Here is an 18062-nt window from a genome sequence, read left to right as displayed (position 1 = left end):
CTCGCTTGCCTCCCAAGCACCATGATAAATGGCGCAGTTGGGTTACCCATGCCCGTATTGATGAGAATCCCGTAAAAGGGGGCACACGATCTCTGCTTTGACAAGACGTGCCAAGGAAACCGCCTCGCTGTGACGCCCCGAGACCGATGTGCCAGGTGTCCGTCAGTTATTCGTTGTCGTTGTCAGGTCTTTTGCTTGCATATTGCATCTTATCATGCCATCATGTGCATTGCATCATCATGTTTTCAAAACCTGCATCCGTCCAGGTTCCCCCAGTTCCGTCCGTTGTCCGTTCTGAGCCCAGACACACTTGCACGCGCCCTCGGCATGTCCGAAATAGTATTTTATAAGTGGCCGGAAAATGTTCTCGGAATGGGTTGAAAGTTGGCGTTTGGTCTTATTTTAGTGTAGATAGACCGCCTGTCAAGTTTCATCGCATTCGGAGTTCGTTTGATAGTCCAACCGTTAAATATAGCGGCAATAGTAGCCGGTCTAACGTCGGACGTTTTCGGTCTCCGGAAACAGTTGCCGGGCCTCCTTCTCTTCTCTCCTCTCAGCCCGAGGCCTCTCTTCACAGCCCACCTAGTCCCCCCTCTGTCTGAAGCCGCATGATCGCGATCGTACGGCTCGAAAACCCCTCCTAACCCCCAAACCCTAGCAAATTTGCTATATATGGACACCCCTAGTCCATTTTGGGCAACCTAGACCCCTTCCCCTACCTCCTGCCACAGCCAACCCCCTCCTCCTCGGATTCAGCGCCGCCCCACTCCACCTCCACCACTTGTCGCCACCGCCGCCGCGTCCCGGACCAATCCGGGCGCGACACGTCACCTCCCGGCGCCCTGCAGCCAACCCCAGCGCGCCACGTCGCCTCCCCAGTGCCCCCACTTCGCCGCGGCCCGCCTGGCCCATCCGTGGCCCGCCCATGGGCCGAAGCGGGCCTGAGCCGCCGCTGCACGCCCGCAACTCCCCCGCACCCTGAGCTCCACCTTCGCTCTGCCCGCGCCCGATCCCCGCAGGCGACCAGCGCCTCGCCGACGACGACCACCAGGCTGAATCCCGACACCTGCTCCTCTCTCCTTCCCTTGCCTCTGCTTCTTCCTCTTCCTCTCTTAGAGCCCTCTCTCCCCATGTTCCGCAGGACCCCGGAGCCTCGTCGCGCCGCCGCATGGAGTTCGCCGGATCTCGCGACCCCCGTCGTTCCTGCGCTCGGATCCGTGCTGCCCCTCGCCGTCCTCGTCCACCTCCGGCCGGATCCGGTGCCCAGTGACCGGATCTTCCCATTCCCGCCGTCTTCCCATGTTGCTGGAGTCCCAGATCCCGCCGGAGTTCTTCCATCCACTGCCGCCGTCTTCTTCGCAGAGCCAGGGACGAGCTCGCCCGCTCGCAGCGCCTCCCCATGTGGGCCCCATCTCCAGCGCCATCGGCCACGTGGGCTTCCCCACGGCGCAGATCCCGCCGACCCGATCCACCACCGACCTGGGCCGAGCCCAGCTAGGTGAGCCCCGGCCCACCTCCTGTTTGTTCCTGTGCAGCCTAGTTCAGGCCAGATTCGGCCTAGTTCCTATTTTTTTCAGATCTGCGTTTTAGCCATTTATCCTGAGACTGCAGTTTTACAGAAAAGATCCTCATGTTCATGCATATAATAACTCACAATTCGTGCATCAGATTAAAATGATTTATATATGAAACTTGCTCAGAATTTTGTCTAGTTTAATAATATGTCACTTTCATCCATGTTTAAAATGTCTAAAATGATGTTTGTTTAAATTTGCTCCTATGCCATGCTAAAATGATTTAATTCATAACTATTCAACCGTAGCTCTGAATTAAATAATCTTTATATGAAAATGGGGTAGAATTTTGCCTAGTTTAACATGGTGGCCTTACTTTGCATGTTTAACAACTCTAAAATATGGTTTACGGCAGAACAGTACCAAACCTAATATATGCATATGGGGATTTACCGGAATTGTTGTTCGTTCTTTCCGGCCTCATTTAAACTTGCCTAGATAGGTAGTTTTCATTTGCTTCACCCTCTTGCCATGTTTAACAACATTTAATATTGTTGGGTACATAAACAAGATCGAACTAAAAAAGTCACGTGGTGTTTCGTCAATATGCAACTTGTTGCATATTGAGCTCCACTTAATTTGTAGGGTTGCTTGTGCTCTTTGCCATGCCATGCCTCTTTAATCCGGACATGCATCATACTTGGTTGTGCATCATGCCATGTTTGTGTGTTGGTTGTTTACTATGTTGTGTGCTTCTTTCCGGTGTTTGCTTCTTCGGGTTGGTTCCGGTAACATCGTGCTTGTGAGGAACCGTTTGTCTACGTCCGTTTGTCTTCTTCATGGACTCGTTCTTCTTCCTTGCGGGTTTTCAGGCAAGATGACCATACCCTTGAAATCACTTCTATCTTTGCTTGCTAGTTGCTCGCTCTTTTGCTATGCCTATGCTGCGATACCTGCCACTTGCTTATCATGCCTCCCATATTGTTGAACCAAGCCTCTAACCCACCTTGTCCTGGCAAACCGTTGATTGGCTATGTTACCGCTTTTCTCAGCCCCTCTTATAGCGTTGTTAGTTGCAGGTGAAGATTGAAGCTTGTTCCATGTTGGAACATGGATATTTTGTTGGGATATCACGATATATCTTATTTAATTAATGCATCTATATACTTGGTAAAGGGTGGAACGCTCGGCCTTATGCCTGGTGTTTTGTTCCACTCTTGCCGCCCTAGTTTCCGTCATATCGGTGTTATCTTCCCGGATTTTGCGTTCCTTACGCGGTTGGGTATAATGGGAACCCCTTGACAGTTCGCTTTGAATAAAACTCCTCCAGCAAGGCCCAACCTTGGTTTTACCATTAGCCACCTAGCCTCTTTTTCCCTTGGGTTAGGCCAGCCCAAGGGTCATCTTATTTTAACCCCCCCGGGCCAGTGCTCCTCTGAGTGTTGGTCCAACCCAGAGCACCGTGCAGGGCCATCCCTTGGCAACTTGGGTTACGTCGGCTCCTGTACGCTTAGCTTATCCGGTGTGCCCTGAGAACGAGATATGTGCAGCTCCTATCAGGATTTGTCGGCACAGCGGGTGGTCTTGCTGGACTTGTTTTACCATTGTCGAGGATGTCTTGTAGAACCGGGATACCGAGCCTGATCGAAATGTCTCGAGAGGAGGTCTATTCCTTCGTTGACCGTGAGAGCTTGTGATGGGCTAAGTTGGGACACCCCTGTAGGGATTTGAACTTTCGAAAGCCGTGCCCGCGGTTATGGGCAGATGGGAATTTGTTAATGTCCGGTTGTAGATAACTTGAACCTTAACTTAATTAAAATGAATCAACTGAGTGTGTTACCGTGATGGCCTCTTCTCAGCGGAGTATGGGAAGTGGACACGGTGTTGGAGTAATGTTTGCGCGGGTTGTTCTCTAGTTTCTCGCTCGCTCTTTGCCTCCTCTTCTCGCTCTCTTTTGCGAATAAGTTAGCCACCATATATGCTAGTCGCTTGCTGCAGCTCCACCTAATACCTTTTACCTTACCCATAAGCTTAAATAGTCTTGATCGCGAGGGTGCGAGATTGCTGAGTCCCCGTGGCTCACAGATACTTCCAAAACTAGCTTGCAGGTGTCGATGAGTCCGTGCAGACGATGCAACCAAGCTCAAGGAGGAGCTCTATGAAGATCTTGTCCTTCGTGTTGTTTCGTTCTAGTTGATCAGTAGTGGAGCCCAGTCGGGACGATCGGGGATCTGTGTAGCATTTGGGGTAGTCTTCTTTTATTTTGGTTCCGTAGTCGGACCTTGATTGTATTTGGATGTTGTAATGCTTTATTCATGTATTTGTGTGAAGTGGCGATTGTAAGCCAACTATGTATCTCTTTCCCTTATGTATTACATGGGTTGTGTGAAGATTACCTCACTTGCGACATTGCTTTCAATGCGGTTATGCCTCTAAGTCATGCTTCGACACGTGGGAGATATAGCCGCATCGAGGGCGTTACACTCGCTAAATGTGCTGAGGTGGAAAAGTAAAAACGATTCGAGTAAAGGACTTGGCCGTAGTGTGATGTCACGCTGCGGAATACGTCAGCAGATTAGATTTGTGTTGATATTATTCTCTCTATGGCAATATGTGGAAACTTATTTTGCAGAGTCGGACACTATCCTTGGTGTTTAAAATCTTCTTGAAGGACTTGGAGGAGGAACCCGCCTTGCAATGCCGAAGACAATCTGCGCGCCGGACTCGTCGTCATTGAAGCCTGGTTCAGGGGCTACTAAGGGAGTCCTGGATTAGGGGGTGTTCGGGTAGCCGGACTATACCTTCAGCCGGACTCCAGGACTATGAAGATACAAGATTGAAGACTTCGTCCCGTGTCTGGATGGGACTTTCCTTGGCGTGGAAGGCAAGCTTGGCGATGCGGATATTCAAGATCTCCTACCATTGTAACCGACTCTGTGTAACCCTAACCCTATCCAGTGTCTATATAAACCGGAGGGTTCTAGTCCGTAGGACAACTTCATCATACAACAATCATACCATAGGCTAGCTTCTAGGGTTTAGCCTCCTTGATCTCGTGGTAGATCTACTCTTGAACTACCCATATCATCAATATTAATCAAGCAGGAGTAGGGTTTTACCTCCATTGAGAGGGCCCGAACCTAGGTAAAAACATCGTGTCCCTTGTCTCCTGTTACCATCCGCCTAGACGCACAGTTCGGGACCCCCTGCCCGAGATCCGCCGGTTTTGACACCGACAATGGGGGTTACAAGAATGGATCTACCACGAGATCGTAATGGCTAAAACCCTAGAAGTCTAGCCTATATGATTATGATTGACTGTACGGACTAAACCCTCCAGTTTATATAGATACCGGAGGGGACTAGGGTTGTACAAGTCGGTTATAGAGAAAGGAATCTTCATATCCGAACGCCAAGCTTGCCATCCACGCCAAGGAGAGTCCTATCCGGACACGGGTGAGAATCTTCGGTCTTGTATCTTCATAGCCCATTAGTCCGGCCCATGTCCAACAGGCCGGACGCCCGAGGACCCCTTAGTCCAGGACTCCCTCAGCTACCGCCACCTCTATGTCGCCATCGACAAGTTCACCAAGTGGGCGGAGATGGAAGCCGTCCGCACCATCCCGGCCAGCTCGGCAGTCAAGTTCATCAAGGGCCTCATGAGCCGCTTCAGGGTCCCTAATCGTGTCATCACTGACAACGGCTAGCAGTTCACTAGCGACCTCTTCAAAATGTATTGTGCTAACCTTGGAACGCAGATATGCTACGCCTCAGTGGCACACCCCAGGAGCAACAGCCAAGCTGAGCGTGACAAGAACCTTCAAGAAGAAGCTCGAGGCTTGCAGCAGGGGCTGGATCGACGAGCTCCAGTCCGTGTTGTGGTCCATTCGCACCACTGCCACCAAGCCGACGGGCAAGACCCAATTCTTCCTCGTCTACGAAGCCGAAGCGGTTGTCCCTCACGAGGTCAAGCATCGCTCCACGCGGGTCTTGGCGTTTGACGAGGCACGCCAGGAGGCCACGTGGGGGTGGACCTCATGCTGGGGGAGGAACACCGCCGTCAAGCATCGCTCCAGGCGGCAAGGTACCAGCAGGCGCTGCGGCAGTACCACTGCCGCAACGTCCACTCCAGGATGCTCGAGGTGGGTGATCTCGTCCTGAGACGGGTGCTCTCCAGGGAAGGGCTGCATAAGCTCTCACCCATGTGGGAGGGCTGTTGGGAAACGTAGTATTTCAAAAAATTCCTACGATCATGCAAGATCTATCTAGGAGATGCATAGCAATGAGAGGGGAGTGTGTGTCTACGTACACTCATAGACCAAAAGCGGAAGCGTTAAGTAACGCGGTTGATGTAGTCGAAGTCTTCGCGATCCAACCGATCAAGTACCGAACGCATGGCACCTCCGCGATCTGCACACGTTCAGCTCGGTGACATCCCTCGAACTCTAGATCCAGCTGAGGCCGAGGGAGAGTTTCTCAGCACGACAGCGTGTTGATGGTGATGATGAAGTTACCGATGGAGGGCTTCGCCTAAGCACTACGACAATATGCCTGAGGTGGAAATTTGTGAAGGGGGGCACCGCACACGGCTAAGAAATCAACTTGTGTGTCTATGGGGTGCCCCCTCCCCCGTATATAAAGGAGGGAGGAGGAGGAGGCCGGCCTAGGAGGGGCGCGCCTATAGGGGGAGTCCAACTAGGATTCCCAATCCTAGTTGGAGTCCCCTTCCTTCTCCAAGAGGGGAGAGAGGGAAGGAATAGGAGAGGGAGAAGGAAAAAGAGGGGGCGCCGCCCCCTCCCTAGTCCAATTCGAACTTGCCATGGGGGGGGCGCGGCCACCCCTTGAGGCACTTCTCTCCTTTCCCATATGGCCCATTAAGGCTCACTACTTCCTCCCACGAATTCTCGTAACTCTCCCGTACTTCGAAAAATACCCGAATCACTCGGAACCTTTTCGATGTCCGAATATAGCCTTCCAATATATCAATCTTTACGTTTCGACCATTTCGAAACTCCTTGTCATGTCCGTGATCTCATCTAGGACTCCGAACAACCTTCGATACATCAAATCACATAACTCATAATACAAATCGTCATCGAACGTTAAGTGTGCGGACCCTACGGGTTCGAGAACTATGTAGACATGACCGAGACACATCTCCGGTCAATAACCAATAGCGGAACCTGGATGCTCATATTGGCTCCTACATATTCTATGAAGATCTGGTCGGTCAAACCGCATAACAACATACGTTGTTCCCTTTGTCATCGGTATGTTACTTGCCCGAGATTCGATCGTCGGTATCACCATACCTAGTTCAATCTCATTACCGGCAAGTCTCTTTACTCGTTCAGTAATGCATCGTACCGCAACTAACTCATTAGTCACATTGCTGGCAAGGCTTATAGTGATGTTCATTACCGAGAGGACCCAGAGATACCTCTCCGACAATCAGAGTGACAAATCCTAATCTTGATCTATGCCAACTCAACAAACACCATCGGAGACACATGTAGATCATCTCTATAATCACCCAGTTACGTTGTGACGTTTGATAGCACACTAAGTGTTCCTCCGGTATTCAGGAGTTGCATAATCTCATAGTCATAGGAACATGTATAAGTCATGAAGAAAGCAATAGCAATAAACTAAACGATCATAGTGCTAAGCTAACGGATGGGTCTAGTCCATCACATCATTCTCTAATGATGTGATCCCATTCATCAAATGACAACACATGTCCATGGCTAGGAAACTTAACCATCTTTGATTAACGAGCTAGTCAAGTAGAGGCATACTAGGGACACTCTGTTTGTCTATGTATTCACACATGTACTAAGTTTTCGGTTAATACAATTCTAGCATGAATAATAAACATTTATCATGATATAACAACTTTATTATTGCCTCTAGGGCATATTTCCTTCAAGGGCCCATTTAGGATTACCCGCGTCTCCAGGCCTGGCGCAGCGCGCCTGGAGATGCAGGATGGTATCCCCATCCAGAACGCCTGGAACATCCAGCACCTCCGGAAGTTCTACCCATGAAGCAAGGCCCAGTGCCTGTGAAGGTCTCTGCTCGTGACACTCTCACGTAATAATGAGTGGGGTTGTACACACCCCGGAGTCTCGGGTTTACTAGAGTCAATAATCTAGTTCACATTGCTATGTGATTAATACCCAAAGAGTGATCATGTTTTGCTTGTGAGAGAGGTTTAGTCTATGGGTCGGCAACATTCAGATCCGTGTGTATTTTGCAAATTTCTATGTCTACAATAGTCTGCATGGAGCTACTCTAGCTAATTGCTCCCACTTTCAATATGTATCTAGATCAAGACTTAGAGTCATCTAGATCGGTGTAAAAAGCTTGCATCGACGTAACTCTTTACGACGAACTCTTTTATCACCTCCATAACTGAGAAATATTTCCTTAGTCCTCTAAGGATAATTTTGACTGTTGTCAAGTGATCTACTCCTAGATCACTATTGTACTCCCTTGCCAAAATCATGCTAAGGTATATAATAGGTCTGGTACACAGCATAGCATACTTTATAGAACCTATGACTGAGGCATAGGGAATGACTTTTCATTCTCTTACTATTTTCTGTCGTGGCTGGGTTTTGAGTCTTTACTCAACTTCACACCTTGCAACACAGGCAAGAACTCCTTCTTTGATTGTTCCATTTTGAACTACTTCAAAAACTTGTCAAGGTATGTACTTACTGAAAAATTTATCAAGCGTCTTGATCTATCTCTATAGATCTTGATGCCCAATATGTAAGCAGTTTTATCGAGGTCTTTCATTGAAAAATTCTTATTCAAGTATACTTTTATTCTATCCAGAAATTCAGTATCATTTCTGATCAACAATATGCCATCCACATATAATATCAGAAATGCTATAGAGCTCCCACTCACATTCTTGTAAATACAGGTTTTTCCAAAAGTCTGTATAAAACTATATGCTTTGATCAACTCATCAAAGTGTATATTTCGACTCCGAGATGCTTGCACCAGTCCATAGATGGATCGCTGGAGCTTGCACACTTTGTTAGCACCTTTAGGATAGACAAAACCTTCTGGTTGCATCATATACAACTCTTCTTTAATAAATCCATTAAGGAATGTAGTTTTGATATCCATTTGCCAGATTTCATAAAATGTGGCAATTGCTAACATGATTCAGACAGACTTTTAAGCATCGATACGAGTGAGAAAATCTCATCGTAGTCAACACCTTGAACTTGTCGAAAACCTTTTGTGACAATTTGAGCTTTTTATATAGTAACACTACTATCAGCGTCCGTCTTCCTTTTGAAGATCCATTTATTCTGAATGGCTCACTAATCATCAGGCAAGTCAATCAAAAGTCCATACTTTGTTCTCATACATGGATCACATCTCAGATTTCATGGCCTTAAGCCATTTCATGGAATCTGGGCTCATCATCGCTTCCTCATAGTTCGTAGGTTCGTCATGGTCTAGTAACATGACTTTCAGAACAGGATTATCGTACCACTCTGGTGAGGAACGTACTTTGGTTGACCTACGAGGTTCGGTAATAACTTGATCTGAAGTTTCATGATCATCATCATTAACTTCCTCACTAATTGGTGTAGGCATCACTGGAACTGATTTCAGTGATGAGATACTTTCCAATTCGAGAGAAGGTACAATTACCTCATCAAGTTCTACTTTCCTCCCACTCACTTCTTTCGAGAGAAACTCCTTCTCTAGAAAGGATCCATTTTTAGCAACAAAGATCTTGCCTTCGGATCTGTGATAGAAGGTGTACCCAACAGTTTCTTTTGGGTATCCTATGAAGACGCACTTCTCCGATTTGGGTTTGAGCTTATCAGGCTGAAACTTTTTCACATAAGCATCGCAACCCCAGACTTTAAGAAATGACAACTTAGGTTTCTTGCTAAACCATAGTTCATACGGTGTCATCTCAACGGATTTTTAGACGGTGCCCTATTTAACGTGAATGCAGCTGTCTCCAATGCATAACCCCAAAACGATAGTGGTAAATTGTAAGAGACACCATAGATCGCACCATATCTAATAAAGTATGGTTACGACGTTCGGGCACACCATTACGCTATGGTGTTCCAGGTGGCGTGAGTTGCGAAACTATTCGACATTGTTTCGACTGAAGGCCAAACTCGTAATTCAAATATTTCATCTCCGCGATCAGATCGTAGAAACTTTATTTTCTTGTTACGATGATTCTCCACTTCACCCTGAAATTCTTTGAACTTTTCAAACATTTCAGACTTGTGTTTCATTACATAGATATACTCATATCTGCCCAAATCATCTGTGAAGGTCGGAAAATAACGATACCCGCCGCGGACCTCAACACTCATCGTACCACATACATCGGTACGTATTATTTCCAATAAGTCAATTGCTCGCTCCATTGTTCCGGAGAACTGAGTTTTAGTCATATTTCCCACGAGGCATGGTTCGCAAGCATCAAGTGATTCCAAAAGCCCATCAGCATGGAGTTTTTTCATGTGCTTTACACCAATATGACCTAAAAGGCAGTGCCACAAATAAGTTGCACTATCATTATTAACTTTGCATCTTTTGGCTTCAATATTATGAATATGTGTATCACTATGATCAAGATTCAATAAACCATTCACCTTGGGTGTATGACCACAGAAGGTTTTATTCATGTAAACAGAATAACAATTATTCTTTGACTTAAATGAATAACCATATTGCAATAAACATGATCCAATCATATTATGCTCAATGCAAACACCAGATAACATTTATTTTAGGTTCAACACTAATCCCGAAGGTAAAGGGGGTGTGCGATGGTGATCTTATCAACCTTGGAATCACTTCCAACACACATCGTCACCTCCCCTCAACTAGTTTCTGTTCATTTTGTAACTCCTGTTTTAAGTTACTAATCATAGCAACTGGACCAGTATCAAATACCCTGGGGTTACTATGAAAACCAGTAAAGTACACATCAATAACATGTATATCAAATATACTTTTGTTCACTTTGCCATCCTTCTTATCCGCCAAGTATCTGGGGTAGTTCCGCTTCTAGTAACCATTCCCTTTGCAGTAGAAGCACTCAGTTTCATGCTTAGGTCTAGCTTTGGCCTTCTTCACGGGAGTGGCGACTTGCTTGCCATTCTTCTTGAAGTTCCCTTTCTTTCCCTTGCCCTTTTACTTGAAACTAGTGGTCTTGTCAACCATCAACACTTGATGCTTTTTCTTGATTTGTACCTTCGCCAATTTCAGCATCACGAAGAGCTTGGGAATTGTTTCCGTTATCCCCTGCATATTATAGTTCATCACGAAGTTCTAATAACTTGGAGATGGTGACCAGAGAACTCTATCAATCACTATCTTATCTAGAAGATTAACTCCCACTTGATTCAAGTGATTGTAGTACTCAGACATTCTGAGCACATGCTCACTAGCTGAGTTATTCTCCTCCATCTTGTAGGCAAAGTACTTGTCGGAGGTCTCATACCTCTCGATTCGGGCATGAGTCTGAAATACCAATTTCAGCTCTTGGAACATCTTATATGCTTTGTGGCATTCAAAACGGTTTTGAAGTCCTGGTTCTAAGCCATAAAGCATGGCGCACTAAACTATCAAGTAGTCATCATACCAAGCTTGACAAACGTTCATAACGCCTGCATCTGCTCCTGCAATAGGTCTGTCACCTAGCGGTGCATCAAGGACATAATTCTTCTATGCAGCAATGAGGATAATCCTTAGATCACGGATCTAGTCCGCATCATTGCCACTAATATCTTTCAACATAGTTTTCTCTAGGAACATATCATAAATAAAACGGGGAAGCTATACGCGAGCAATTGATCTACAACATAGATATGCAAATACTATCAGGACTAAGTTCATGATAAATTTAAGTTCAATTAATCATATTACTTAAGAACTCCCACTTAGATAGACATCCCTATAGTCATCTAAATGATCACGTGATCCATATCAACTAAACCATGTCTGATCATCACGTGAGATGGAGAAGTTTTCAATGGTGAACGTCACTATGTTGATCATATCTACTATATGATTCACGCTCGACCTTTCGGTCTCAGTGTTCTGAGGCCATATCTGCATATGCTAGGCTCATCAAGTTTAACCTGAGTATTCTGCTTGTGCAAAACTGGCTTGCACCCGTTGTATGTGAACGTAGAGCTTATCGCACCCGATCATCACGTGGTGTCTCAGCACGAAGAACTGTCACAGTGGTGCATACTCAGGGAGAACACTTATACCTTGAAATTTTAGTGAGGGATCATCTCATAATGCTACTGTCGTACTAAGCAAAATAAGATGCATAAAAGATAAATATTACATGCAATCAAAATATGTGACATGATATGGCCATCATCATCTTGTGCCTTTGATCTCCATCTCCAAAGTACCGTCATGATCTCCATCGTCACCGGCATGACACCATGATCTCCATCATCTTTATCTCTATCAACGTGTCGTCACATTGTCGTCTCGCCAACAATTGCTTTTGCAACTATTGCTATCGCATAGCGATAAAGTAAAGCAATTGTATGGCGCTTGCATCTTATGCAATAAAGAGACAACCATAAGGCTCCTGCCGGTTGCCGATAACTTTAACAAAACATGATCATCTCATACAACAATTTATATCTCATCACGTCTTGACCATATCACATCACAACATGCCCTGTAAAAACAAGTTAGACGTCCTCTACTTTGTTGTTGCAAGTTTTACGTGGCTGCTACGGGCTTCTAGCAAGAATCGTTCTTACCTACGCATAAAAACCACAACGTGGTATAGTGATTGCCTTTTGATCTTCAGAAAGAACCCTGTTCATTGAATCCGATTCAACTAAAGTTGGACAAACAGACACCCGCCAGCCACCTGTGTGCAAAGCACGTCGGTAGAACCAGTCTCATGAAAGCGGTCATGTAATGTCGGTCCAGGCCGCTTCATCCAACAATACCGCCGAATCAAGAAACAATTAGTGACGGCAAGCAATATAATATACCCATGCCCGCAACTCATTTGTGTTCTACTCGTGCATATAATATCTACGCATAGACCTGGCTCGGGTGCCACTGTTGGGGAACGCAGTATTTCAAAAAAATTCCTACGATCACGCTAGATCTATCTAGGAGATGCATATCAACGAGAGGGGAGAGTGTGTCTATGTACCCTCGTAGACCAAAAGAGGAAGCGTTAAGTAACGCGGTTGATGTAGTCGAACGTCTTCGCAATCCAACCGATCAAGTATCGAACGCACGACACCTCCTCGATCTGCACACGTTCAGCACGGTGACGTCCCTCAAACTCTAGATCTAGATGAGGCCGAGGGAGAGTTTCGTCAGCACGACGGCGTGTTGATGGTGATGATGAAGTTACCGACGCAGGGCTTCAACTAAGCACTACGATAATATGACCGAGGTGGAAATCTGTGAAGGGGGGCACCGCACACGGCTAAGAAATCAACTTGTGTGTCTATGGGGTGCCCCCTTCCCCCATATATAAAGGAGGGAAGAGGAAGAGGCCGACCTAGGGCGCACCTATAGGGGGAGTCCAACTAGGATTCCCAATCCTAGTTGGAGTCCCCTTCCTTTTCCAAGAGGGGAGAGAGCGAAGGAGTAGGAGAGGGAGAAGGAAAAAGAGGGGGGCGTCGCCCCCTCCCTAGTCCAATTCAGACTTGCCATGGGGCACGCGGCCACCCCTTGAGGCCCTTCTCTTCTTTCCCGTATGGCCCATTAAGGCTCACTACTTCCTCCGGCGAATTCTCGTAACTCTCCGGTACTCCGAAAAATACCCGAATCACTCGGAACCTTTTCCATGTCTGAATATAGCCTTCCAATATATTGATCTTTATGTCTCGAACATTTCGAGACTCCTCGCCGTGTCTTTGAACTCATCCGGGACTCCGAACAACCTTCGGTACATCAAATCACATAACTCATAATACAAATTGTCATCTAACGTTAAGCGTGCGGACCCTACGGGTTCGAGAACTATGTAGACATGACCAAGACACATCTCCGGTCAATAACCAACAGCAGAACCTGGATGCTCATATTGGCTCCTACATATTCTACGAAGACCTTTATCGGTCAAACAACATAACAACATACGTTGTTCCCTTTGTCATCGGTATGTTACTTGCCCGAGATTCGATCGTCGGTATCACCATACCTAGTTCAATCTCGTTACCGACAAGTCTCTTTACTCGTTCCGTAATGCATCATCCCACAACTAACTCATTAGTCACATTGCTTGCAAGGCTTATAGTGATGTGCATTACCGAGAGGGCCCAGAGATACCTCTCCGACAATCGGAGTGACAAATCCTAATCTCGATCTATGCCAACTCAACAAACACCATCGGAGACACCTATAGAGCATCTTTATAATCACCCAGTTATGTTGTGACGTTTGATAGCACACTAAGTGTTCCTCGGTATTCGGGAGTTGCATAATCTCATAGTCATAGGAACATGTATAAGTCATGAAGAAAGCAATAGCAATAAACTGAACGATCATAGTGCTAAGCTAACGGATGGGTCTAGTCCATCACATCATTCTCTAATGATGTGATCCCGTTCATCAAATGACAACACGTGTCCATGGCTAGGAAACTTAACCATCTTTGATTAACGAGCTAGTCAAGTAGAGGCATACTAGGGACACTTTGTTTGTCCATGTATTCACACATGTACTAAGTTTCCGGTTAATACAATTCTAGCATGAATAATAAACATTTATCATGATATAAGGAAATATAAATAACAACTTTATTATTGCCTCTAGGGCATATTTCCTTCAAGGGCCCGTTTAGGATTGCCTGCGTCTCCAGGCCTGGCGCCGCGCGCCTGGAGACGCAGGATGGGATCCCCATCCAGAACGCCTGGAACATCCAGCACCTCCGGAAGTTCTACCCATGAAGTAAGGCCCAGTGCCTGTGAAGGTCTCCGCTCGTGACACTCTCACGTAATAATGAGTGGGGCTGTACACACCCCGGAGTCTCCGGAGAGCCGCCCTCGGGCCTCGGGGGCTCCCTCCCACGTCCTAGTGGCAACACTTAGCTCCGCGCTGGTGAGAAGACTAGTCTATGTGTCGGATGTGACTATTCATTTGCTTGCTTTCTGTAGTTGGTTTGCCCCCCTTTCTTTTAATGGAATTTGGAGTTCTTGCATTTTGGATTGCCAAGTTGGATTCCCTCGTCTTTTCTCTTGGTCGTCGGTCTCGGCCCAGGAGGGGCGGCAGTTACCCGTCGCTCTTCCTTGCGCATCTCGCGCGGGGGGGCTAGGCAGGTGTGTGCGTGCGCGTCGAGCCCGCCCCGCGCTGTGAACAAACTTCGCCACAACCCCATCCCCCCAGGGCCATGGATTTTTCTATCCTCGCGATACACTCTCGAACGAGCTTGTGATTTGTGCATCTTCTTAAGTCCGTGCCCCCTGGGTACCGCGACGCGATGCACTAAGTCACGACTAGCTCATGCCTGAGGGCTTGCGCAAGGAAGAACAGGACACCCAGCCAATTTTCTAACAATTATGCAGCTTCACGATGTCTCCCGAGGCCAGCGACCCCTGAGTCAGCAGCGAGGGGGCCTCACGAGGTGATGGAGGGCGCGCCTCGCGAGGTGCGAGACTACCGCAAGTATATCAAGCTAAGTTATCCTACCGCACCTACCTGAAACATGAACATCACGACATACATCAGAGCAATAAGCATAGCATAGTGGCATAAGTACCATGGTTCATTACACGCCCCAGCAGGGTCCCCTACTTTTTTCAATGCAGGAAAAAGGAAAAGGCTAAACAAAAGTGGCCCACGCGACCACGACAACTCCCGAGGCCGGGCTCCGGAGGCCCCCCGGGCTCAGCCCGAGCCTTCCTCCCGCTTCACCGGAGCATGGCGACAAGACAATCCGCCACCATCCTCGAAGTGAGCCCGGCGACGTGGCGGCTGGTCGTAGTCGCCGCTGCTTGAGCTCTCGCTGGAGGAGCCACTGCCGCTGAACGAGCCGCGGCTGTCGCCAAGGGCGAGCTCACTCTCGGCGTCGTCGCGGCTGTCGTCAAGGCCGAGCTCATCGTCGTCGCCTCGTCCTCGGGGCAGCACCCTGCGCGACGACCGTCTTCCCCAAACACCATCACATAGAGGGTCGCGACGCCGTCGTACTTGAAGTGGATGGTGCACCTCCCGCTCAGGACGCGTCCGCGGGCAAACGCCTACCAGTCGCGGGCCAAGGACACGCTCCCGCCAGCGGAAACTTTGACCCTGACCCACGAGGCCTTGCTGCAACAGCCATTAGCCTGCAGCTAGAGGCCGTCAGGCCCTGCGGCCGGCAGCTCGCCCGCGAAGAAGCCGAGAAGCGGGAGCCAGGTGCCGGTTGGCCTCTTTGACCACACGACGAACTCCGGGAGCACCTCGGCCGAGTGGAAGCGTGATCGAGGAGGCTGGGCGACCATGGCATGCCTCCCCTCGTCGCAGGGGCTGCCTCGTCCTTGGCGGCACCTGCCACGAGAAGAAACGCCGCCACGGCCGGCCAAGGCACGCCCGCGCCCCCGAGGAGCCACCGTAGGAGTCGCGGTGTGCTTGCGGGGGCAGCCTCACCCTCTCTTGGGAGGTGGCGAGTCAGGTCCCTCCTTGGGGGCCTTCCCCTTCTCGGCGGCGGAGAACTTCCTCGTCGGCGCCATAAGGACTACAGCAAGGCGGCAAGGCAAAGAGGAGGAAGAAGAAGCAGGCGGCAAGAAGATGGAGATGAGCAACAGGGCTCTGCCCCTCTCTTCATTTATAGCCGAGGGAGGCCAACCCTCGGCCTCCATGATCCCACGCAATGATGGCTTTCTCTGCATGCAGCACGGTCTTGTCAAGGCGAACGGTTGCCGAGGAGACGTGCGGAAGCGTAGGCGCCCACGCCCCATTAATCACCATGCGTTGACCAAGGCCGCAGGCAGTTAGGGCCTGCGGCACTCCGCACTTGCCCTTTGGCTTCACCTCGAAGCCAAGTATGAGCACGCCTTGGGCCCGGAGGCTACGGTCGGCATTCTGGGAACGGGGGTATCCAGACTTGCCTGCCTGCAGCCCATGACGTGGCTCCTTCGACGACCTGGTACGACCCAACTTTAACAAACAACAATCCAAGACCCTCACGAGGGGCCAAGCCTCGCGAGGCAGACGACACCAAGACCTCCCTGGGGGCAGCCTCACCAGGCTGCCTCCGGAGGAGCGAAGATATCAATGCAAGGTGCACCTCGCGAGGTTCATGTGACGTGAGCCATGATGACCAAGGTCAGGCGGGCGCCAGCGGGCGCAGTGTACCAGTTTCCTCTTTTGTGATAAGGAGGCAAGCGCATGTGCGGAGTCCCGATGCGTTAAGCAAAGTTTTCCATTTCGGTGCAACAAGACCAGGACCGCCAGGACGGCGGGCGGAGGTCATCGCGGAGCCCATCGCGACGTCACCACCAGAGGCTTTTGCACGCGAAAACTACTTTTGTCAGGATAACTTGTACTAGTTGTCTCCCTTTGAATTTGGCCGTTGTGGGATCCCTTCCCGCATACATTTGAAAAGAGGACCAAGGCCACTATAAATTGGACCTAGCCACCACCATAGAGGGGATCAGATCCATTCCACCCTGACCTCCTCACCAGCTCATCGAGCCCAAGAACACCTCACCTCCTGAGGCGGTTCGTCCATTGTACTAGTTCATCCATAGCCCCTCGAGGCCAATTCACCACAAAGCAAGAGTAGGGTTTTACACCGCAAGGTGGCCCGAACCTGGGTAAACTGCCGTGTCTCTTGTTTGTTGGGTTCGTCGAGCTGGGCCGTGGGATCGGAGCGTAGGCAGACTGGTGAGGACGAGTTCTTCGCACGCACCTCAGTGTTCGAACCTCTCAAGGGTTTGCAGAACCCCGAATCCGACAAAACCCCAGGAGTGCGCCAGAGACCTTCTTGCCCTCCAAGACAAGGGCGGTGACAAAGGAGATCACATCTAACTGTCTGTAAACCTAGGCCTCTCCCTCCTATATAAGGGGATGCCAAGGGACCCTCATTCTAATCTATTCTAAGATAGAGACTCTCGGTAGCAATCCCATACACCATTGTAACCCCTCGCACGAGGTATCCCTACACCATGAATAACCAAAACAAGCAGGATGTAGGGTACTACTCTTCGGAGGCCCGAACCTGGGTAAAACCCTCGTGTGATCTTCGATCTAATACTTGCAGCTGCGCTTGGACCCCTGCCGAGGGATCTGACAGCATTTCGCACCGTCACACCTAACTACTCTCGTTTCATTTTTCTGCCCCTTTGCGAGTCATTCATAAAACATGTTGTTCATAGGTTGCTTGGCTTCTTGGCTGCAATTGGTCTTTGCGCCAAGGGCACAACAGGTCATCTAGTATGGCTTAAATTCACCTTATAGCAAATAAAATACGCGTAATAATTATCATCTTCTTATTTCTCCAATGTTGTAAGGTCCTGAGAATGCCAATGTTGGAAAGTTAGAACAAATATTTTGAGACATACACGATATGAA

The sequence above is a fragment of the Triticum urartu genome, chromosome 2A (assembly GCF_056163025.1).
Source record: "Triticum urartu cultivar PI428250 chromosome 2A, HENAU_Tu73, whole genome shotgun sequence".
Taxonomy (NCBI): Eukaryota; Viridiplantae; Streptophyta; class Magnoliopsida; order Poales; family Poaceae; genus Triticum; species Triticum urartu.
This window is presented reverse-complemented; position numbering follows the sequence as displayed.